This window comes from Lepisosteus platostomus, chromosome 8, assembly GCF_059453375.1.
Source record: "Lepisosteus platostomus isolate fLepPlt1 chromosome 8, fLepPlt1.hap1, whole genome shotgun sequence".
NCBI classification, from domain to species: Eukaryota; Metazoa; Chordata; class Actinopteri; order Semionotiformes; family Lepisosteidae; genus Lepisosteus; species Lepisosteus platostomus.
This window is the reverse complement of record NC_142618.1, coordinates 15,240,968-15,259,825: the sequence shown is the minus strand read 5'-3', so window position 1 is coordinate 15,259,825 and position 18,858 is coordinate 15,240,968. Positions and strand designations below refer to the sequence as shown.

At 54.6% G+C, this 18,858-nt stretch overlaps 34 non-coding genes across 34 annotated transcripts; 12 read left to right on the top strand and 22 right to left on the bottom strand.

Annotated features, from left to right (window-relative positions):
- Positions 1 to 867: 867 nt before the first annotated feature.
- trnat-ugu (transfer RNA threonine (anticodon UGU)) lies at positions 868 to 940 on the bottom strand. The gene has a single exon. It is a non-coding gene; the product is annotated as a tRNA-Thr (tRNA).
- A 202-nt stretch (positions 941 to 1,142) lies between these two features.
- Positions 1,143 to 1,214, top strand: trnaq-cug (transfer RNA glutamine (anticodon CUG)). Its single transcript has one exon. It is a non-coding gene; the product is annotated as a tRNA-Gln (tRNA).
- A 900-nt stretch (positions 1,215 to 2,114) lies between these two features.
- Positions 2,115 to 2,187, bottom strand: trnat-ugu (transfer RNA threonine (anticodon UGU)). Its single transcript has one exon. It is a non-coding gene; the product is annotated as a tRNA-Thr (tRNA).
- Positions 2,188 to 2,360: 173 nt separating this feature from the next.
- On the top strand, positions 2,361 to 2,432 carry trnaq-uug (transfer RNA glutamine (anticodon UUG)). The gene has a single exon. It is a non-coding gene; the product is annotated as a tRNA-Gln (tRNA).
- A 278-nt stretch (positions 2,433 to 2,710) lies between these two features.
- On the bottom strand, positions 2,711 to 2,782 carry trnae-cuc (transfer RNA glutamic acid (anticodon CUC)). Its single transcript has one exon. It is a non-coding gene; the product is annotated as a tRNA-Glu (tRNA).
- Positions 2,783 to 3,847: 1,065 nt separating this feature from the next.
- Positions 3,848 to 3,920, bottom strand: trnat-ugu (transfer RNA threonine (anticodon UGU)). The gene has a single exon. It is a non-coding gene; the product is annotated as a tRNA-Thr (tRNA).
- A 202-nt stretch (positions 3,921 to 4,122) lies between these two features.
- On the top strand, positions 4,123 to 4,194 carry trnaq-cug (transfer RNA glutamine (anticodon CUG)). Its single transcript has one exon. It is a non-coding gene; the product is annotated as a tRNA-Gln (tRNA).
- An 899-nt stretch (positions 4,195 to 5,093) lies between these two features.
- On the bottom strand, positions 5,094 to 5,166 carry trnat-cgu (transfer RNA threonine (anticodon CGU)). The gene has a single exon. It is a non-coding gene; the product is annotated as a tRNA-Thr (tRNA).
- Positions 5,167 to 5,334: 168 nt separating this feature from the next.
- On the top strand, positions 5,335 to 5,406 carry trnaq-uug (transfer RNA glutamine (anticodon UUG)). The gene has a single exon. It is a non-coding gene; the product is annotated as a tRNA-Gln (tRNA).
- Positions 5,407 to 5,684: 278 nt separating this feature from the next.
- Positions 5,685 to 5,756, bottom strand: trnae-cuc (transfer RNA glutamic acid (anticodon CUC)). The gene has a single exon. It is a non-coding gene; the product is annotated as a tRNA-Glu (tRNA).
- A 1,065-nt stretch (positions 5,757 to 6,821) lies between these two features.
- On the bottom strand, positions 6,822 to 6,894 carry trnat-ugu (transfer RNA threonine (anticodon UGU)). The gene has a single exon. It is a non-coding gene; the product is annotated as a tRNA-Thr (tRNA).
- A 173-nt stretch (positions 6,895 to 7,067) lies between these two features.
- On the top strand, positions 7,068 to 7,139 carry trnaq-uug (transfer RNA glutamine (anticodon UUG)). Its single transcript has one exon. It is a non-coding gene; the product is annotated as a tRNA-Gln (tRNA).
- A 278-nt stretch (positions 7,140 to 7,417) lies between these two features.
- trnae-cuc (transfer RNA glutamic acid (anticodon CUC)) lies at positions 7,418 to 7,489 on the bottom strand. Its single transcript has one exon. It is a non-coding gene; the product is annotated as a tRNA-Glu (tRNA).
- A 1,065-nt stretch (positions 7,490 to 8,554) lies between these two features.
- On the bottom strand, positions 8,555 to 8,627 carry trnat-ugu (transfer RNA threonine (anticodon UGU)). Its single transcript has one exon. It is a non-coding gene; the product is annotated as a tRNA-Thr (tRNA).
- Positions 8,628 to 8,829: 202 nt separating this feature from the next.
- trnaq-cug (transfer RNA glutamine (anticodon CUG)) lies at positions 8,830 to 8,901 on the top strand. The gene has a single exon. It is a non-coding gene; the product is annotated as a tRNA-Gln (tRNA).
- Positions 8,902 to 9,800: 899 nt separating this feature from the next.
- trnat-ugu (transfer RNA threonine (anticodon UGU)) lies at positions 9,801 to 9,873 on the bottom strand. Its single transcript has one exon. It is a non-coding gene; the product is annotated as a tRNA-Thr (tRNA).
- A 168-nt stretch (positions 9,874 to 10,041) lies between these two features.
- Positions 10,042 to 10,113, top strand: trnaq-uug (transfer RNA glutamine (anticodon UUG)). The gene has a single exon. It is a non-coding gene; the product is annotated as a tRNA-Gln (tRNA).
- A 278-nt stretch (positions 10,114 to 10,391) lies between these two features.
- trnae-cuc (transfer RNA glutamic acid (anticodon CUC)) lies at positions 10,392 to 10,463 on the bottom strand. The gene has a single exon. It is a non-coding gene; the product is annotated as a tRNA-Glu (tRNA).
- Positions 10,464 to 11,528: 1,065 nt separating this feature from the next.
- trnat-ugu (transfer RNA threonine (anticodon UGU)) lies at positions 11,529 to 11,601 on the bottom strand. Its single transcript has one exon. It is a non-coding gene; the product is annotated as a tRNA-Thr (tRNA).
- A 202-nt stretch (positions 11,602 to 11,803) lies between these two features.
- Positions 11,804 to 11,875, top strand: trnaq-cug (transfer RNA glutamine (anticodon CUG)). The gene has a single exon. It is a non-coding gene; the product is annotated as a tRNA-Gln (tRNA).
- Positions 11,876 to 11,961: 86 nt separating this feature from the next.
- On the bottom strand, positions 11,962 to 12,033 carry trnae-cuc (transfer RNA glutamic acid (anticodon CUC)). Its single transcript has one exon. It is a non-coding gene; the product is annotated as a tRNA-Glu (tRNA).
- A 742-nt stretch (positions 12,034 to 12,775) lies between these two features.
- On the bottom strand, positions 12,776 to 12,848 carry trnat-ugu (transfer RNA threonine (anticodon UGU)). The gene has a single exon. It is a non-coding gene; the product is annotated as a tRNA-Thr (tRNA).
- A 168-nt stretch (positions 12,849 to 13,016) lies between these two features.
- trnaq-uug (transfer RNA glutamine (anticodon UUG)) lies at positions 13,017 to 13,088 on the top strand. Its single transcript has one exon. It is a non-coding gene; the product is annotated as a tRNA-Gln (tRNA).
- Positions 13,089 to 13,366: 278 nt separating this feature from the next.
- trnae-cuc (transfer RNA glutamic acid (anticodon CUC)) lies at positions 13,367 to 13,438 on the bottom strand. The gene has a single exon. It is a non-coding gene; the product is annotated as a tRNA-Glu (tRNA).
- Positions 13,439 to 14,503: 1,065 nt separating this feature from the next.
- On the bottom strand, positions 14,504 to 14,576 carry trnat-ugu (transfer RNA threonine (anticodon UGU)). Its single transcript has one exon. It is a non-coding gene; the product is annotated as a tRNA-Thr (tRNA).
- A 202-nt stretch (positions 14,577 to 14,778) lies between these two features.
- On the top strand, positions 14,779 to 14,850 carry trnaq-cug (transfer RNA glutamine (anticodon CUG)). The gene has a single exon. It is a non-coding gene; the product is annotated as a tRNA-Gln (tRNA).
- Positions 14,851 to 14,936: 86 nt separating this feature from the next.
- trnae-cuc (transfer RNA glutamic acid (anticodon CUC)) lies at positions 14,937 to 15,008 on the bottom strand. The gene has a single exon. It is a non-coding gene; the product is annotated as a tRNA-Glu (tRNA).
- Positions 15,009 to 15,750: 742 nt separating this feature from the next.
- On the bottom strand, positions 15,751 to 15,823 carry trnat-ugu (transfer RNA threonine (anticodon UGU)). Its single transcript has one exon. It is a non-coding gene; the product is annotated as a tRNA-Thr (tRNA).
- A 168-nt stretch (positions 15,824 to 15,991) lies between these two features.
- On the top strand, positions 15,992 to 16,063 carry trnaq-uug (transfer RNA glutamine (anticodon UUG)). Its single transcript has one exon. It is a non-coding gene; the product is annotated as a tRNA-Gln (tRNA).
- Positions 16,064 to 16,341: 278 nt separating this feature from the next.
- On the bottom strand, positions 16,342 to 16,413 carry trnae-cuc (transfer RNA glutamic acid (anticodon CUC)). The gene has a single exon. It is a non-coding gene; the product is annotated as a tRNA-Glu (tRNA).
- A 1,042-nt stretch (positions 16,414 to 17,455) lies between these two features.
- Positions 17,456 to 17,528, bottom strand: trnat-ugu (transfer RNA threonine (anticodon UGU)). The gene has a single exon. It is a non-coding gene; the product is annotated as a tRNA-Thr (tRNA).
- Positions 17,529 to 17,730: 202 nt separating this feature from the next.
- trnaq-cug (transfer RNA glutamine (anticodon CUG)) lies at positions 17,731 to 17,802 on the top strand. Its single transcript has one exon. It is a non-coding gene; the product is annotated as a tRNA-Gln (tRNA).
- An 86-nt stretch (positions 17,803 to 17,888) lies between these two features.
- Positions 17,889 to 17,960, bottom strand: trnae-cuc (transfer RNA glutamic acid (anticodon CUC)). Its single transcript has one exon. It is a non-coding gene; the product is annotated as a tRNA-Glu (tRNA).
- Positions 17,961 to 18,698: 738 nt separating this feature from the next.
- Positions 18,699 to 18,771, bottom strand: trnat-ugu (transfer RNA threonine (anticodon UGU)). Its single transcript has one exon. It is a non-coding gene; the product is annotated as a tRNA-Thr (tRNA).
- Positions 18,772 to 18,858: the final 87 nt, after the last annotated feature.

Here is an 18,858-nt window from a genome sequence, read left to right as displayed (position 1 = left end):
ACAACAGCTTCCGCGACACAATGGTCAGCCAACTGGGGGAGGAACTGTGTTGTGAAAAACTGGAAAGACACAACAGGGAAACCCACGAGGTTCAGTGTCATACAGACTAGTGTCGCTTGACAGACAAAACTTGCAGTACAAGATTTCTAAAGATTCTTCACAATCACAGGAGTTACAGCCATCACACATCGGTGGGTTAACACTCACACACACAAAGAAAACCACATCGCCCAGCACAAAGAAGAAAACAAGACTTACACCAAGTTGAGAGCACTTTGCCGCTGGGGGAACGGAATCACGACTGTCTTCGATATTGACGCCAGGCTTTCCCTACACAAGGCCAGAACCAGACCGTGAAAAGATGGCTCCGGGATGCCCGCACTGCTCAGGTCGAGCCCGTTATGCCAAAGCAGCCTGTGGCGGGCAATGAAAACTCAAGCAGCCAGTGTGTCTGCTTCCTGGTCTGCAAAGGCTCTCCAGGAAAATCTCTCTTGCGCTTCTGCTGAACTGCTGCGTCATCTACACAGGGGCCCCCGCCTTCTTAATCAAGGAGTCCAATGGCAGCATTAGTCGCAAGTGCTCGTCAGTTCCCACACAGTCGGGGAGGAGCCCGGGACTTGATGAGGACAACGACAGCCAGCTTGGCATTGTTTTCCTCGGCACCTATCAATTATCACAGCAGGGTGTGACGTCCCCGGGGCGTGGGGTGTGAGTGAGGGACAGGAAGCAAGCAAGAGACAGAGGAAGTCAAGAGCCACCACACCCTGTTGCTTGCCAGTAATCACACAACTATGGCCCTCAGCTGATACCCCTTTACAAGTGGGAGACCCTGCTCCGAGTCCAGCCCGAGTGCAAAAGGAGGGCAAAAGGCCCCAGCGAGATTTGAACTCGCGACCCCTGGTTTACAAGACCAGTGCTCTAACCCCTGAGCTATGGAGCCACAAGGCTCCAGGTCCTGACTCACGCGCACACAAACGTACCGAGTCAAGCAGCTGGCAACATGAGGGAGACACGGTGCCCGGCTCAGCTACACAGCGGAGAGAGCAGAGAAAGGACGCCACGGCGAAGCTGAAGTCTTGCACAGGCCCATGGAAGACACCGAAGATCACCAAGGGAATCGACAGTCGCCCCGGCTCTCGTGTGGTTCCATGGTGTAATGGTTAGCACTCTGGACTCTGAATCCAGCGATCCGAGTTCAAATCTCGGTGGAACCTTTTGTGGGTGACATTGGAATTGGTGTCTGGAATGCGAAACGGGAATTCCCGCTGAAATAAACGGGGTGGGGGGAAAAAAGCCACGCTTCCCTGACCAGGAACCAAACCTGGGCCGCAGCGGTGAGAGCGCCGAATCCTAACCGCTAGACCACCAGGGACACAGGGAAAGGCCCTCTCCCATCTGTGGCGTGCCCGCAGCGCGACCGACGTCGGCTCTTAAAGCGGGGCCAAGCTCGGCAATCTTTAATTGAGACAGAGACTCATCCACCCGCGATTTTAAAACTGCAGTAACGCGTTGAAGACACGACCCCGCCTGCCGTCGTCACTTAGATCTAACCTGTAAAAGAATCACTGCTACAACAGCTTCCGCGACGCAATGGTCAGCCACCTGGGGGAGGAACCGTGGTGTGAATGACTGGAAGGACACAACAGGGAAACCCACGAGGTTCAGTGTCATACAGACTAGTTTCGCTTGACAGAAAATGAAATCACAAGTTGCCAGTGTGTCTGTAAAGGCACTCCAGGAAAATCTCTCTCACGCTTCTGCTGAACTGCTGCTTCATCTACGCAGGGGCCCCCGCCTTCTTAATCAAGGAGTCCAATGGCAGCATTTGTCGCAAGTGCTCGTCAGTTCCCACACAGTCGGGGAAGAGCCCGGGACTTGATGAGGACAACGACAGCCAGCTTGGCATTGTTTTCCTCGGCACCTATCAATTATCACAGCAGGGTATGACGTCCCCGGGGCGTGGGGTGTGAGTGAGGGACAGGAAGCAGGCAAGAGACAGAGAAAGCCAAGAGCCACCACACCCTGTTGCTTGCCAGTATTCACACAATTACGGCCCTCAGCTGATACCCCTTTACAAGCAGGAGACCCTGCTCCGCGTCCAGCCCGAGTGCAAAAGGCCCCAGCGAGATTTGAACTCGCGACCCCTGGTTTACAAGACCAGTGCTCTAACCCCTGAGCTATGGAGCCACAAGGCTCCAGACCCTGACTCACGCACACACAAACGTACCGAGTCACGCAGCTGGCTACATGTGGGAGACACGGTGCCCGGCTCAGCTACACAATGGAGAAAGCAAAGAAAGGACGCCACGGCGAAGCTGAAGTCTTGCACAGGCCCATGGAAGTCGCCCCAGCTCTCGTGTGGTTCCATGGTGTAATGGTTAGCACTCTGGGCTTTGAATCCAGCGATCCGAGTTCAAGTCTCGGTGGAACCTGTTGTGGGTGACATTGGAATCGGAACCTGTGTATGGAATCGTGGGCTGCTTTCCTTGCGTGCTCTGCTGTGGGCAAAGAAACCTGCTTTTACTCATCAGCCTTTCTAGGACCTGCAAGATATCACCCACTACTGCAGACGATTGAGTGTACAGCAGACATGCGTGTATTTTATGACAGAGGTTCCTGCGTCGTCAAAATACCCGGAACACCTCCTCCGAGTTCAACGTCTTGCACGGCTCTAAGGGTAACAAACGGGGTGTGGGAAAAAAGGCCACACTTCCCTGACCGGGAATCGAACCCGGGCCGCGGCGGTGAGAGCGCCGAATCCTAACCACTAGACCACCAGGGACACGGGGAAAAGCCCTCTCCCGTCTGTGGCGTGCCCGCAGTGCGACCGACGTCGGCTCTGAAAGCGGGGCCAAGCTCGGCAATCTTGAATTGAGACAGAGACTCATCCACCAGCGATTTTAAAACTGCAGTAACCCGTTGAAGACACGACCCCGCCTGCCGTCGTCACTTAGATCTAACCCGCAAAAGAATCACTGCTACAACAGCTTCCGCGACACAATGGTCAGCCAACTGGGGGAGGAACTGTGTTGTGAAAAACTGGAAAGACACAACAGGGAAACCCACGAGGTTCAGTGTCATACAGACTAGTGTCGCTTGACAGACAAAACTTGCAGTACAAGATTTCTAAAGATTCTTCACAATCACAGGAGTTACAGCCATCACACATCGGTGGGTTAACACTCACACACACAAAGAAAACCACATCGCCCAGCACAAAGAAGAAAACAAGACTTACACCAAGTTGAGAGCACTTTGCCGCTGGGGGAACGGAATCACGACTGTCTTCGATATTGACGCCAGGCTTTCCCTACACAAGGCCAGAACCAGACCGTGAAAAGATGGCTCCGGGATGCCCGCGCTGCTCAGGTCGAGCCCGTTATGCCAAAGCAGCCTGTGGCGGGCAATGAAAACTCAAGCAGCCAGTGTGTCTGCTTCCTGGTCTGCAAAGGCTCTCCAGGAAAATCTCTCTTGCGCTTCTGCTGAACTGCTGCGTCATCTACACAGGGGCCCCCGCCTTCTTAATCAAGGAGTCCAATGGCAGCATGTGTCGCAAGTGCTCGTCAGTTCCCACACAGTCGGGGAGGAGCCCGGGACTTGATGAGGACAACGACAGCCAGCTTGGCATTGTTTTCCTCGGCACCTATCAATTATCACAGCAGGGTGTGACGTCCCCGGGGCGTGGGGTGTGAGTGAGGGACAGGAAGCAAGCAAGAGACAGAGGAAGTCAAGAGCCACCACACCCTGTTGCTTGCCAGTAATCACACAACTATGGCCCTCAGCTGATACCCCTTTACAAGTGGGAGACCCTGCTCCGAGTCCAGCCCGAGTGCAAAAGGAGGGCAAAAGGCCCCAGTGAGATTTGAACTCGCGACCCCTGGTTTACAAGACCAGTGCTCTAACCCCTGAGCTATGGAGCCACAAGGCTCCAGGTCCTGACTCACGCGCACACAAACGTACCGAGTCAAGCAGCTGGCAACATGAGGGAGACACGGTGCCCGGCTCAGCTACACAGCGGAGAGAGCAGAGAAAGGACGCCACGGCGAAGCTGAAGTCTTGCACAGGCCCATGGAAGACACCGAAGATCACCAAGGGAATCGACAGTCGCCCCGGCTCTCGTGTGGTTCCATGGTGTAATGGTTAGCACTCTGGACTCTGAATCCAGCGATCTGAGTTCAAATCTCGGTGGAACCTTTTGTGGGTGACATTGGAATTGGTGTCTGGAATGCGAAACGGGAATTCCCGCTGAAATAAACGGGGTGGGGGGAAAAAAGCCACGCTTCCCTGACCAGGACCGAACCTGGGCCGCAGCGGTGAGAGCGTCGAATCCTAACCACTAGACCACCAGGGACACAGGGAAAGGCCCTCTCCCATCTGTGGCGTGCCCGCAGCGCGACCGACGTCGGCTCTTAAAGCGGGGCCAAGCTCGGCAATCTTTAATTGAGACAGAGACTCATCCACCCGCGATTTTAAAACTGCAGTAACGCGTTGAAGACACGACCCCGCCTGCCGTCGTCACTTAGATCTAACCTGTAAAAGAATCACTGCTACAACAGCTTCCACGACGCAATGGTCAGCCACCTGGGGGAGGAACCGTGGTGTGAATGACTGGAAGGACACAACAGGGAAACCCACGAGGTTCAGTGTCATACAGACTAGTTTCGCTTGACAGAAAATGAAATCACAAGTAGCCAGTGTGTTTGTAAAGGCTCTCCAGGAAAATCTCTCTCACGCTTCTGCTGAACTGCTGCTTCATCTACGCAGGGGCCCCCGCCTTCTTAATCAAGGAGTCCAATGGCAGCATTTGTCGCAAGTGCTCGTCACTTCCCACACAGTCGGGGAAGAGCCCGGGACTTGATGAGGACAACGACAGCCAGCTTGGCATTGTTTTCCTCGGCACCTATCAATTATCACAGCAGGGTATGACGTCCCCGGGGCGTGGGGTGTGAGTGAGGGACAGGAAGCAGGCAAGAGACAGAGAAAGCCAAGAGCCACCACACCCTGTTGCTTGCCAGTATTCACACAATTACGGCCCTCAGCTGATACCCCTTTACAAGCGGGAGACCCTGCTCCGCGTCCAGCCCGAATGCAAAAGGCCCCAGCGAGATTTGAACTCGCGACCCCTGGTTTACGAGACCAGTGCTCTAACCCCTGAGCTATGGAGCCACAAGGCTCCAGACCCTGACTCACGCACACACAAACGTACCGAGTCAGCAGCTGGCTACATGTGGGAGACACGGTGCCCGGCTCAGCTACACAATGGAGAAAGCAAAGGACGCCACGGCGAAGCTGAAGTCTTGCACAGGCCCATGGAAGTCGCCCCAGCTCTCGTGTGGTTCCATGGTGTAATGGTTAGCACTCTGGGCTTTGAATCCAGCGATCCGAGTTCAAGTCTCGGTGGAACCTGTTGTGGGTGACATTGAAATCGGAACCTGTGTATGGAATCGTGGGCTGCTTTCCTTGCGTGCTCTGCTGTGGGCAAAGAAACCTGCTTTTACTCATCAGCCTTTCTAGGACCTGCAAGATATCACCCACTACTGCAGACGATTGAGTGTACAGCAGACATGCGTGTATTTTATGACAGAGGTTCCTGCGTCGTCAAAATACCCGGAACACCTCCTCCGAGTTCAACGTCTTGCACGGCTCTAAGGGTAACAAACGGGGTGTGGGAAAAAAGGCCACACTTCCCTGACCGGGAATCGAACCCGGGCCGCGGCGGTGAGAGCGCCGAATCCTAACCACTAGACCACCAGGGACACGGGGAAAAGCCCTCTCCCGTCTGTGGCGTGCCCGCAGTGCGACCGACGTCGGCTCTGAAAGCGGGGCCAAGCTCGGCAATCTTGAATTGAGACAGAGACTCATCCACCAGCGATTTTAAAACTGCAGTAACCCGTTGAAGACACGACCCCGCCTGCCGTCGTCACTTAGATCTAACCCGCAAAAGAATCACTGCTACAACAGCTTCCGCGACACAATGGTCAGCCAACTGGGGGAGGAACTGTGTTGTGAAAAACTGGAAAGACACAACAGGGAAACCCACGAGGTTCAGTGTCATACAGACTAGTGTCGCTTGACAGACAAAACTTGCAGTACAAGATTTCTAAAGATTCTTCACAATCACAGGAGTTACAGCCATCACACATCGGTGGGTTAACACTCACACACACAAAGAAAACCACATCGCCCAGCACAAAGAAGAAAACAAGACTTACACCAAGTTGAGAGCACTTTGCCGCTGGGGGAACGGAATCACGACTGTCTTCGATATTGACGCCAGGCTTTCCCTACACAAGGCCAGAACCAGACCGTGAAAAGATGGCTACGGGATGCCCGCGCTGCTCAGGTCGAGCCCGTTATGCCAAAGCAGCCTGTGGCGGGCAATGAAAACTCAAGCAGCCAGTGTGTCTGCTTCCTGGTCTGCAAAGGCTCTCCAGGAAAATCTCTCTTGCGCTTCTGCTGAACTGCTGCGTCATCTACACAGGGGCCCCCGCCTTCTTAATCAAGGAGTCCAATGGCAGCATTAGTCGCAAGTGCTCGTCAGTTCCCACACAGTCGGGGAGGAGCCCGGGACTTGATGAGGACAACGACAGCCAGCTTGGCATTGTTTTCCTCGGCACCTATCAATTATCACAGCAGGGTGTGACGTCCCCGGGGCGTGGGGTGTGAGTGAGGGACAGGAAGCAAGCAAGAGACAGAGGAAGTCAAGAGCCACCACACCCTGTTGCTTGCCAGTAATCACACAACTATGGCCCTCAGCTGATACCCCTTTACAAGTGGGAGACCCTGCTCCGAGTCCAGCCCGAGTGCAAAAGGAGGGCAAAAGGCCCCAGTGAGATTTGAACTCGCGACCCCTGGTTTACAAGACCAGTGCTCTAACCCCTGAGCTATGGAGCCACAAGGCTCCAGGTCCTGACTCACGCGCACACAAACGTACCGAGTCAAGCAGCTGGCAACATGAGGGAGACACGGTGCCCGGCTCAGCTACACAATGGAGAAAGCAAAGAAAGGACGCCACGGCGAAGCTGAAGTCTTGCACAGGCCCATGGAAGTCGCCCCAGCTCTCGTGTGGTTCCATGGTGTAATGGTTAGCACTCTGGGCTTTGAATCCAGCGATCCGAGTTCAAGTCTCGGTGGAACCTGTTGTGGGTGACATTGAAATCGGAACCTGTGTATGGAATCGTGGGCTGCTTTCCTTGCGTGCTCTGCTGTGGGCAAAGAAACCTGCTTTTACTCATCAGCCTTTCTAGGACCTGCAAGATATCACCCACTACTGCAGACGATTGAGTGTACAGCAGACATGCGTGTATTTTATGACAGAGGTTCCTGCGTCGTCAAAATACCCGGAACACCTCCTCCGAGTTCAACGTCTTGCACGGCTCTAAGGGTAACAAACGGGGTGTGGGAAAAAAGGCCACACTTCCCTGACCGGGAATCGAACCCGGGCCGCGGCGGTGAGAGCGCCGAATCCTAACCACTAGACCACCAGGGACACGGGGAAAAGCCCTCTCCCGTCTGTGGCGTGCCCGCAGTGCGACCGACGTCGGCTCTGAAAGCGGGGCCAAGCTCGGCAATCTTGAATTGAGACAGAGACTCATCCACCAGCGATTTTAAAACTGCAGTAACCCGTTGAAGACACGACCCCGCCTGCCGTCGTCACTTAGATCTAACCCGCAAAAGAATCACTGCTACAACAGCTTCCGCGACACAATGGTCAGCCAACTGGGGGAGGAACTGTGTTGTGAAAAACTGGAAAGACACAACAGGGAAACCCACGAGGTTCAGTGTCATACAGACTAGTGTCGCTTGACAGACAAAACTTGCAGTACAAGATTTCTAAAGATTCTTCACAATCACAGGAGTTACAGCCATCACACATCGGTGGGTTAACACTCACACACACAAAGAAAACCACATCGCCCAGCACAAAGAAGAAAACAAGACTTACACCAAGTTGAGAGCACTTTGCCGCTGGGGGAACGGAATCACGACTGTCTTCGATATTGACGCCAGGCTTTCCCTACACAAGGCCAGAACCAGACCGTGAAAAGATGGCTCCGGGATGCCCGCGCTGATCAGGTCGAGCCCGTTATGCCAAAGCAGCCTGTGGCGGGCAATGAAAACTCAAGCAGCCAGTGTGTCTGCTTCCTGGTCTGCAAAGGCTCTCCAGGAAAATCTCTCTTGCGCTTCTGCTGAACTGCTGCGTCATCTACACAGGGGCCCCCGCCTTCTTAATCAAGGAGTCCAATGGCAGCATGTGTCGCAAGTGCTCGTCACTTCCCACACAGTCGGGGAGGAGCCCGGGACTTGATGAGGACAACGACAGCCAGCTTGGCATTGTTTTCCTCGGCACCTATCAATTATCACAGCAGGGTGTGACGTCCCCGGGGCGTGGGGTGTGAGTGAGGGACAGGAAGCAAGCAAGAGACAGAGGAAGTCAAGAGCCACCACACCCTGTTGCTTGCCAGTAATCACACAACTATGGCCCTCAGCTGATACCCCTTTACAAGTGGGAGACCCTGCTCCGAGTCCAGCCCGAGTGCAAAAGGAGGGCAAAAGGCCCCAGTGAGATTTGAACTCGCGACCCCTGGTTTACAAGACCAGTGCTCTAACCCCTGAGCTATGGAGCCACAAGGCTCCAGGTCCTGACTCACGCGCACACAAACGTACCGAGTCAAGCAGCTGGCAACATGAGGGAGACACGGTGCCCGGCTCAGCTACACAGCGGAGAGAGCAGAGAAAGGACGCCACGGCGAAGCTGAAGTCTTGCACAGGCCCATGGAAGACACCGAAGATCACCAAGGGAATCGACAGTCGCCCCGGCTCTCGTGTGGTTCCATGGTGTAATGGTTAGCACTCTGGACTCTGAATCCAGCGATCTGAGTTCAAATCTCGGTGGAACCTTTTGTGGGTGACATTGGAATTGGTGTCTGGAATGCGAAACGGGAATTCCCGCTGAAATAAACGGGGTGGGGGGAAAAAAGCCACGCTTCCCTGACCAGGACCGAACCTGGGCCGCAGCGGTGAGAGCGTCGAATCCTAACCACTAGACCACCAGGGACACAGGGAAAGGCCCTCTCCCATCTGTGGCGTGCCCGCAGCGCGACCGACGTCGGCTCTTAAAGCGGGGCCAAGCTCGGCAATCTTTAATTGAGACAGAGACTCATCCACCCGCGATTTTAAAACTGCAGTAACGCGTTGAAGACACGACCCCGCCTGCCGTCGTCACTTAGATCTAACCTGTAAAAGAATCACTGCTACAACAGCTTCCACGACGCAATGGTCAGCCACCTGGGGGAGGAACCGTGGTGTGAATGACTGGAAGGACACAACAGGGAAACCCACGAGGTTCAGTGTCATACAGACTAGTTTCGCTTGACAGAAAATGAAATCACAAGTAGCCAGTGTGTTTGTAAAGGCTCTCCAGGAAAATCTCTCTCACGCTTCTGCTGAACTGCTGCTTCATCTACGCAGGGGCCCCCGCCTTCTTAATCAAGGAGTCCAATGGCAGCATTTGTCGCAAGTGCTCGTCACTTCCCACACAGTCGGGGAAGAGCCCGGGACTTGATGAGGACAACGACAGCCAGCTTGGCATTGTTTTCCTCGGCACCTATCAATTATCACAGCAGGGTATGACGTCCCCGGGGCGTGGGGTGTGAGTGAGGGACAGGAAGCAGGCAAGAGACAGAGAAAGCCAAGAGCCACCACACCCTGTTGCTTGCCAGTATTCACACAATTACGGCCCTCAGCTGATACCCCTTTACAAGCGGGAGACCCTGCTCCGCGTCCAGCCCGAATGCAAAAGGCCCCAGCGAGATTTGAACTCGCGACCCCTGGTTTACAAGACCAGTGCTCTAACCCCTGAGCTATGGAGCCACAAGGCTCCAGACCCTGACTCACGCACACACAAACGTACCGAGTCAGCAGCTGGCTACATGTGGGAGACACGGTGCCCGGCTCAGCTACACAATGGAGAAAGCAAAGGACGCCACGGCGAAGCTGAAGTCTTGCACAGGCCCATGGAAGTCGCCCCAGCTCTCGTGTGGTTCCATGGTGTAATGGTTAGCACTCTGGGCTTTGAATCCAGCGATCCGAGTTCAAGTCTCGGTGGAACCTGTTGTGGGTGACATTGAAATCGGAACCTGTGTATGGAATCGTGGGCTGCTTTCCTTGCGTGCTCTGCTGTGGGCAAAGAAACCTGCTTTTACTCATCAGCCTTTCTAGGACCTGCAAGATATCACCCACTACTGCAGCCGATTGAGTGTACAGCAGACATGCGTGTATTTTATGACAGAGGTTCCTGCGTCGTCAAAATACCCGGAACACCTCCTCCGAGTTCAACGTCTTGCACGGCTCTAAGGGTAACAAACGGGGTGTGGGAAAAAAGGCCACACTTCCCTGACCGGGAATCGAACCCGGGCCGCGGCGGTGAGAGCGCCGAATCCTAACCACTAGACCACCAGGGACACGGGGAAAAGCCCTCTCCCGTCTGTGGCGTGCCCGCAGTGCGACCGACGTCGGCTCTGAAAGCGGGGCCAAGCTCGGCAATCTTGAATTGAGACAGAGACTCATCCACCAGCGATTTTAAAACTGCAGTAACCCGTTGAAGACACGACCCCGCCTGCCGTCGTCACTTAGATCTAACCCGCAAAAGAATCACTGCTACAACAGCTTCCGCGACACAATGGTCAGCCAACTGGGGGAGGAACTGTGTTGTGAAAAACTGGAAAGACACAACAGGGAAACCCACGAGGTTCAGTGTCATACAGACTAGTGTCGCTTGACAGACAAAACTTGCAGTACAAGATTTCTAAAGATTCTTCACAATCACAGGAGTTACAGCCATCACACATCGGTGGGTTAACACTCACACACACAAAGAAAACCACATCGCCCAGCACAAAGAAGAAAACAAGACTTACACCAAGTTGAGAGCACTTTGCCGCTGGGGGAACGGAATCACGACTGTCTTCGATATTGACGCCAGGCTTTCCCTACACAAGGCCAGAACCAGACCGTGAAAAGATGGCTACGGGATGCCCGCGCTGCTCAGGTCGAGCCCGTTATGCCAAAGCAGCCTGTGGCGGGCAATGAAAACTCAAGCAGCCAGTGTGTCTGCTTCCTGGTCTGCAAAGGCTCTCCAGGAAAATCTCTCTTGCGCTTCTGCTGAACTGCTGCGTCATCTACACAGGGGCCCCCGCCTTCTTAATCAAGGAGTCCAATGGCAGCATTAGTCGCAAGTGCTCGTCAGTTCCCACACAGTCGGGGAGGAGCCCGGGACTTGATGAGGACAACGACAGCCAGCTTGGCATTGTTTTCCTCGGCACCTATCAATTATCACAGCAGGGTGTGACGTCCCCGGGGCGTGGGGTGTGAGTGAGGGACAGGAAGCAAGCAAGAGACAGAGGAAGTCAAGAGCCACCACACCCTGTTGCTTGCCAGTAATCACACAACTATGGCCCTCAGCTGATACCCCTTTACAAGTGGGAGACCCTGCTCCGAGTCCAGCCCGAGTGCAAAAGGAGGGCAAAAGGCCCCAGTGAGATTTGAACTCGCGACCCCTGGTTTACAAGACCAGTGCTCTAACCCCTGAGCTATGGAGCCACAAGGCTCCAGGTCCTGACTCACGCGCACACAAACGTACCGAGTCAAGCAGCTGGCAACATGAGGGAGACACGGTGCCCGGCTCAGCTACACAGCGGAGAGAGCAGAGAAAGGATGCCACGGCGAAGCTGAAGTCTTGCACAGGCCCATGGAAGACACCGAAGATCACCAAGGGAATCGACAGTCGCCCCGGCTCTTCTGTGGTTCCATGGTGTAATGGTTAGCACTCTGGACTCTGAATCCAGCGATCCGAGTTCAAATCTCGGTGGAACCTTTTGTGGGTGACATTGGAATTGGTGTCTGGAATGCGAAACGGGAATTCCCGCTGAAATAAACGGGGTGGGGGGAAAAAAGCCACGCTTCCCTGACCAGGAACCGAACCTGGGCCGCAGCGGTGAGAGCGCCGAATCCTAACCACTAGACCACCAGGGACACAGGGAAAGGCCCTCTCCCATCTGTGGCGTGCCCGCAGCGCGACCGACGTCGGCTCTTAAAGCGGGGCCAAGCTCGGCAATCTTTAATTGAGACAGAGACTCATCCACCCGCGATTTTAAAACTGCAGTAACGCGTTGAAGACACGACCCCGCCTGCCGTCGTCACTTAGATCTAACCTGTAAAAGAATCACTGCTACAACAGCTTCCGCGACGCAATGGTCAGCCACTTGGGGGAGGAACCGTGGTGTGAATGACTGGAAGGACACAACAGGGAAACCCACGAGGTTCAGTGTCATACAGACTAGTTTCGCTTGACAGAAAATGAAATCACAAGTAGCCAGTGTGTCTGTAAAGGCTCTCCAGGAAAATCTCTCTCACGCTTCTGCTGAACTGCTGCTTCATCTACGCAGGGGCCCCCGCCTTCTTAATCAAGGAGTCCAATGGCAGCATTTGTCGCAAGTGCTCGTCACTTCCCACACAGTCGGGGAAGAGCCCGGGACTTGATGAGGACAACGACAGCCAGCTTGGCATTGTTTTCCTCGGCACCTATCAATTATCACAGCAGGGTATGACGTCCCCGGGGCGTGGGGTGTGAGTGAGGGACAGGAAGCAGGCAAGAGACAGAGAAAGCCAAGAGCCACCACACCCTGTTGCTTGCCAGTATTCACACAATTACGGCCCTCAGCTGATACCCCTTTACAAGCGGGAGACCCTGCTCCGCGTCCAGCCCGAATGCAAAAGGCCCCAGCGAGATTTGAACTCGCGACCCCTGGTTTACAAGACCAGTGCTCTAACCCCTGAGCTATGGAGCCACAAGGCTCCAGACCCTGACTCACGCACACACAAACGTACCGAGTCAGCAGCTGGCTACATGTGGGAGACACGGTGCCCGGCTCAGCTACACAATGGAGAAAGCAAAGGACGCCACGGCGAAGCTGAAGTCTTGCACAGGCCCATGGAAGTCGCCCCAGCTCTCGTGTGGTTCCATGGTGTAATGGTTAGCACTCTGGGCTTTGAATCCAGCGATCCGAGTTCAAGTCTCGGTGGAACCTGTTGTGGGTGACATTGAAATCGGAACCTGTGTATGGAATCGTGGGCTGCTTTCCTTGCGTGCTCTGCTGTGGGCAAAGAAACCTGCTTTTACTCATCAGCCTTTCTAGGACCTGCAAGATATCACCCACTAATGCAGCCGATTGAGTGTACAGCAGACATGCGTGTATTTTATGACAGAGGTTCCTGCGTCGTCAAAATACCCGGAACACCTCCTCCGAGTTCAACGTCTTGCACGGCTCTAAGGGTAACAAACGGGGTGTGGGAAAAAAGGCCACACTTCCCTGACCGGGAATCGAACCCGGGCCGCGGCGGTGAGAGCGCCGAATCCTAACCACTAGACCACCAGGGACACGGGGAAAAGCCCTCTCCCGTCTGTGGCGTGCCCGCAGTGCGACCGACGTCGGCTCTGAAAGCGGGGCCAAGCTCGGCAATCTTGAATTGAGACAGAGACTCATCCACCAGCGATTTTAAAACTGCAGTAACCCGTTGAAGACACGACCCCGCCTGCCGTCGTCACTTAGATCTAACCCGCAAAAGAATCACTGCTACAACAGCTTCCGCGACACAATGGTCAGCCAACTGGGGGAGGAACTGTGTTGTGAAAAACTGGAAAGACACAACAGGGAAACCCACGAGGTTCAGTGTCATACAGACTAGTGTCGCTTGACAGACAAAACTTGCAGTACAAGATTTCTAAAGATTCTTCACAATCACAGGAGTTACAGCCATCACACATCGGTGGGTTAACACTCACACACACAAAGAAAACCACATCGCCCAGCACAAAGAAGAAAACAAGACTTACACCAAGTTGAGAGCACTTTGCCGCTGGGGGAACGGAATCACGACTGTCTTCGATATTGACGCCAGGCTTTACCTACACAAGGCCAGAACCAGACCGTGAAAAGATGGCTCCGGGATGCCCGCGCTGCTCAGGTCGAGCCCGTTATGCCAAAGCAGCCTGTGGCGGGCAATGAAAACTCAAGCAGCCAGTGTGTCTGCTTCCTGGTCTGCAAAGGCTCTCCAGGAAAATCTCTCTTGCGCTTCTGCTGAACTGCTGCGTCATCTACACAGGGGCCCCCGCCTTCTTAATCAAGGAGTCCAATGGCAGCATTAGTCGCAAGTGCTCGTCAGTTCCCACACAGTCGGGGAGGAGCCCGGGACTTGATGAGGACAACGACAGCCAGCTTGGCATTGTTTTCCTCGGCACCTATCAATTATCACAGCAGGGTGTGACGTCCCCGGGGCGTGGGGTGTGAGTGAGGGACAGGAAGCAAGCAAGAGACAGAGGAAGTCAAGAGCCACCACACCCTGTTGCTTGCCAGTAATCACACAACTATGGCCCTCAGCTGATACCCCTTTACAAGTGGGAGACCCTGCTCCGAGTCCAGCCCGAGTGCAAAAGGAGGGCAAAAGGCCCCAGTGAGATTTGAACTCGCGACCCCTGGTTTACAAGACCAGTGCTCTAACCCCTGAGCTATGGAGCCACAAGGCTCCAGGTCCTGACTCACGCGCACACAAACGTACCGAGTCAAGCAGCTGGCAACATGAGGGAGACACGGTGCCCGGCTCAGCTACACAGCGGAGAGAGCAGAGAAAGGATGCCACGGCGAAGCTGAAGTCTTGCACAGGCCCATGGAAGACACCGAAGATCACCAAGGGAATCGACAGTCGCCCCGGCTCTTCTGTGGTTCCATGGTGTAATGGTTAGCACTCTGGACTCTGAATCCAGCGATCCGAGTTCAAATCTCGGTGGAACCTTTTGTGGGTGACATTGGAATTGGTGTCTGGAATGCGAAACGGGAATTCCCGCTGAAATAAACGGGGTGGGGGGAAAAAAGCCACGCTTCCCTGACCAGGAACCGAACCTGGGCCGCAGCGGTGAGAGCGCCGAATCCTAACCACTAGACCACCAGGGACACAGGGAAAGGCCCTCTCCCATCTGTGGCGTGCCCGCAGCGCGACCGACGTCGGCTCTTAAAGCGGGGCCAAGCTCGGCAATCTTTAATTGAGACAGAGACTCATCCACCCGCGATTTTAAAACTGCAGTAACGCGTTGAAGACACGACCCCGCCTGCCGTCGTCACTTAGATCTAACCTGTAAAAGAATCACTGCTACAACAGCTTCCGCGACGCAATGGTCAGCCACCTGGGGGAGGAACCGTGGTGTGAATGACTGGAAGGACACAACAGGGAAACCCACGAGGTTCAGTGTCATACAGACTAGTTTCGCTTGACAGAAAATGAAATCACAAGTAGCCAGTGTGTCTGTAAAGGCTCTCCAGGAAAATCTCTCTCACGCTTCTGCTGAACTGCTGCTTCATCTACGCAGGGGCCCCCGCCTTCTTAATCAAGGAGTCCAATGGCAGCATTTGTCGCAAGTGCTCGTCACTTCCCACACAGTCGGGGAAGAGCCCGGGACTTGATGAGGACAACGACAGCCAGCTTGGCATTGTTTTCCTCGGCACCTATCAATTATCACAGCAGGGTATGACGTCCCCGGGGCGTGGGGTGTGAGTGAGGGACAGGAAGCAGGCAAGAGACAGAGAAAGCCAAGAGCCACCACACCCTGTTGCTTGCCAGTATTCACACAATTACGGCCCTCAGCTGATACCCCTTTACAAGCGGGAGACCCTGCTCCGCGTCCAGCCCGAATGCAAAAGGCCCCAGCGAGATTTGAACTCGCGACCCCTGGTTTACAAGACCAGTGCTCTAACCCCTGAGCTATGGAGCCACAAGGCTCCAGACCCTGACTCACGCACACACAAACGTACCGAGTCAGCAGCTGGCTACATGTGGGAGACACGGTGCCCGGCTCAGCTACACAATGGAGAAAGCAAAGGACGCCACGGCGAAGCTGAAGTCTTGCACAGGCCCATGGAAGTCGCCCCAGCTCTCGTGTGGTTCCATGGTGTAATGGTTAGCACTCTGGGCTTTGAATCCAGCGATCCGAGTTCAAGTCTCGGTGGAACCTGTTGTGGGTGACATTGAAATCGGAACCTGTGTATGGAATCGTGGGCTGCTTTCCTTGCGTGCTCTGCTGTGGGCAAAGAAACCTGCTTTTACTCATCAGCCTTTCTAGGACCTGCAAGATATCACCCACTAATGCAGCCGATTGAGTGTACAGCAGACATGCGTGTATTTTATGACAGAGGTTCCTGCGTCGTCAAAATACCCGGAACACCTCCTCCGAGTTCAACGTCTTGCACGGCTCTAAGGGTAACAAACGGGGTGTGGGAAAAAAGGCCACACTTCCCTGACCGGGAATCGAACCCGGGCCGCGGCGGTGAGAGCGCCGAATCCTAACCACTAGACCACCAGGGACACGGGGAAAAGCCCTCTCCCGTCTGTGGCGTGCCCGCAGTGCGACCGACGTCGGCTCTGAAAGCGGGGCCAAGCTCGGCAATCTTGAATTGAGACAGAGACTCATCCACCAGCGATTTTAAAACTGCAGTAACCCGTTGAAGACACGACCCCGCCTGCCGTCGTCACTTAGATCTAACCCGCAAAAGAATCACTGCTACAACAGCTTCCGCGACACAATGGTCAGCCAACTGGGGGAGGAACTGTGTTGTGAAAAACTGGAAAGACACAACAGGGAAACCCACGAGGTTCAGTGTCATACAGACTAGTGTCGCTTGACAGACAAAACTTGCAGTACAAGATTTCTAAAGATTCTTCACAATCACAGGAGTTACAGCCATCACACATCGGTGGGTTAACACTCACACACACAAAGAAAACCACATCGCCCAGCACAAAGAAGAAAACAAGACTTACACCAAGTTGAGAGCACTTTGCCGCTGGGGGACTGTCTTCGATATTGACGCCAGGCTTTCCCTACAGAAGGCCAGAACCAGACCGTGAAAAGATGGCTCCGGGATGCCCGCGCTGCTCAGGTCGAGCCCGTTATGCCAAAGCAGCCTGTGGCGGGCAATGAAAACTCAAGCAGCCAGTGTGTCTGCTTCCTGGTCTGCAAAGGCTCTCCAGGAAAATCTCTCTTGCGCTTCTGCTGAACTGCTGCTTCATCTACACAGGGGCCCCCGCCTTCTTAATCAAGGAGTCCAATGGCAGCATTAGTCGCAAGTGCTCGTCAGTTCCCACACAGTCGGGGAGGAGCCCGGGACTTGATGAGGACAACGACAGCCAGCTTGGCATTGTTTTCCTCGGCACCTATCAATTATCACAGCAGGGTGTGACGTCCCCGGGGCGTGGGGTGTGAGTGAGGGACAGGAAGCAAGCAAGAGACAGAGGAAGTCAAGAGCCACCACACCCTGTTGCTTGCCAGTAATCACACAACTATGGCCCTCAGCTGATACCCCTTTACAAGTGGGAGACCCTGCTCCGAGTCCAGCCCGAGTGCAAAAGGCCCCAGCGAGATTTGAACTCGCGACCCCTGGTTTACAAGACCAGTGCTCTAACCCCTGAGCTATGGAGCCACGAGGCTCCAGGTCCTGACTCACGCGCACACAAACGTACCGAGTCAAGCAGCTGGCAACATGAGGGAGACACGGTGCCCGGCTCAGCTACACAGCGGAGAGAGCAGAGAAAGGACGCCACGGCGAAGCTGAAGTCTTGCACAGGCCCATGGAAGACACCGAAGATCACCAAGGGAATCGACAGTCGCCCCGGCTCTTGTGTGGTTCCATGGTGTAATGGTTAGCACTCTGGACTCTGAATCCAGCGATCCGAGTTCAAATCTCGGTGGAACCTTTTGTGGGTGACATTGGAATTGGTGTCTGGAATGCCAAACGGGAATTCCCGCTGAAATAAACGGGGTGGGGGGAAAAAAGCCACGCTTCCCTGACCAGGAACCGAACCTGGGCCGCAGCGGTGAGAGCGCCGAATCCTAACCACTAGACCACCAGGGACACAGGGAAAGGCCCTCTCCCATCTGTGGCGTGCCCGCAGCGCGACCGACGTCGGCTCTTAAAGCGGGGCCAAGCTCGGCAATCTTGAATTGAGACAAAGACTCATCCACCCGCGATTTTAAAACTGCAGTAACGCGTTGAAGACACGACCCCGCCTGCCGTCGTCACTTAGATCTAACCCGTAAAAGAATCACTGCTGCAACAGCTTCCGCGACGCAATGGTCAGCCACCTGGGGGAGGAACCGTGGTGTGAATGACTGGAAGGACAACAGGGAAACCCACGAGGTTCAGTGTCATACAGACTAGTTTCGCTTGACAGAAAATGAAATCACAAGTAGCCAGTGTGTCTGTAAAGGCTCTCCAGGAAAATTTCTCACGCTTCTGCTGAACTGCTGCTTCATCTACGCAGGGGCCCCCGCCTTCTTAATCAAGGAGTCCAATGGCAGCATTTGTCGCAAGTGCTCGTCAGTTCCCACACAGTCGGGGAAGAGCCCGGGACTTGATGAGGACAACGACAGCCAGCTTGGCATTGTTTTCCTCGGCACCTATCAATTATCACAGCAGGGTATGACGTCCCCGGGGCGTGGGGTGTGAGTGAGGGACAGGAAGCAGGCAAGAGACAGAAGAAGCCAAGAGCCACCACACCCTGTTGCTTACCAGTATTCACACAATTACGGCCCTCAGCTGATACCCCTTTACAAGCGGGAGACCCTGCTCCGCGTCCAGCCCGAGTGCAAAAGGCCCCGGCGAGATTTGAACTCGCGACCCCTGGTTGACAAGACCAGTGCTCTAACCCCTGAGCTACGGAGCCACGAGGCTCCAGACCCTGACTCACGCACACACAAACGTACCGAGTCACGCAGCTGGCTACATGTGGGAGACACGGTGCCCGGCTCAG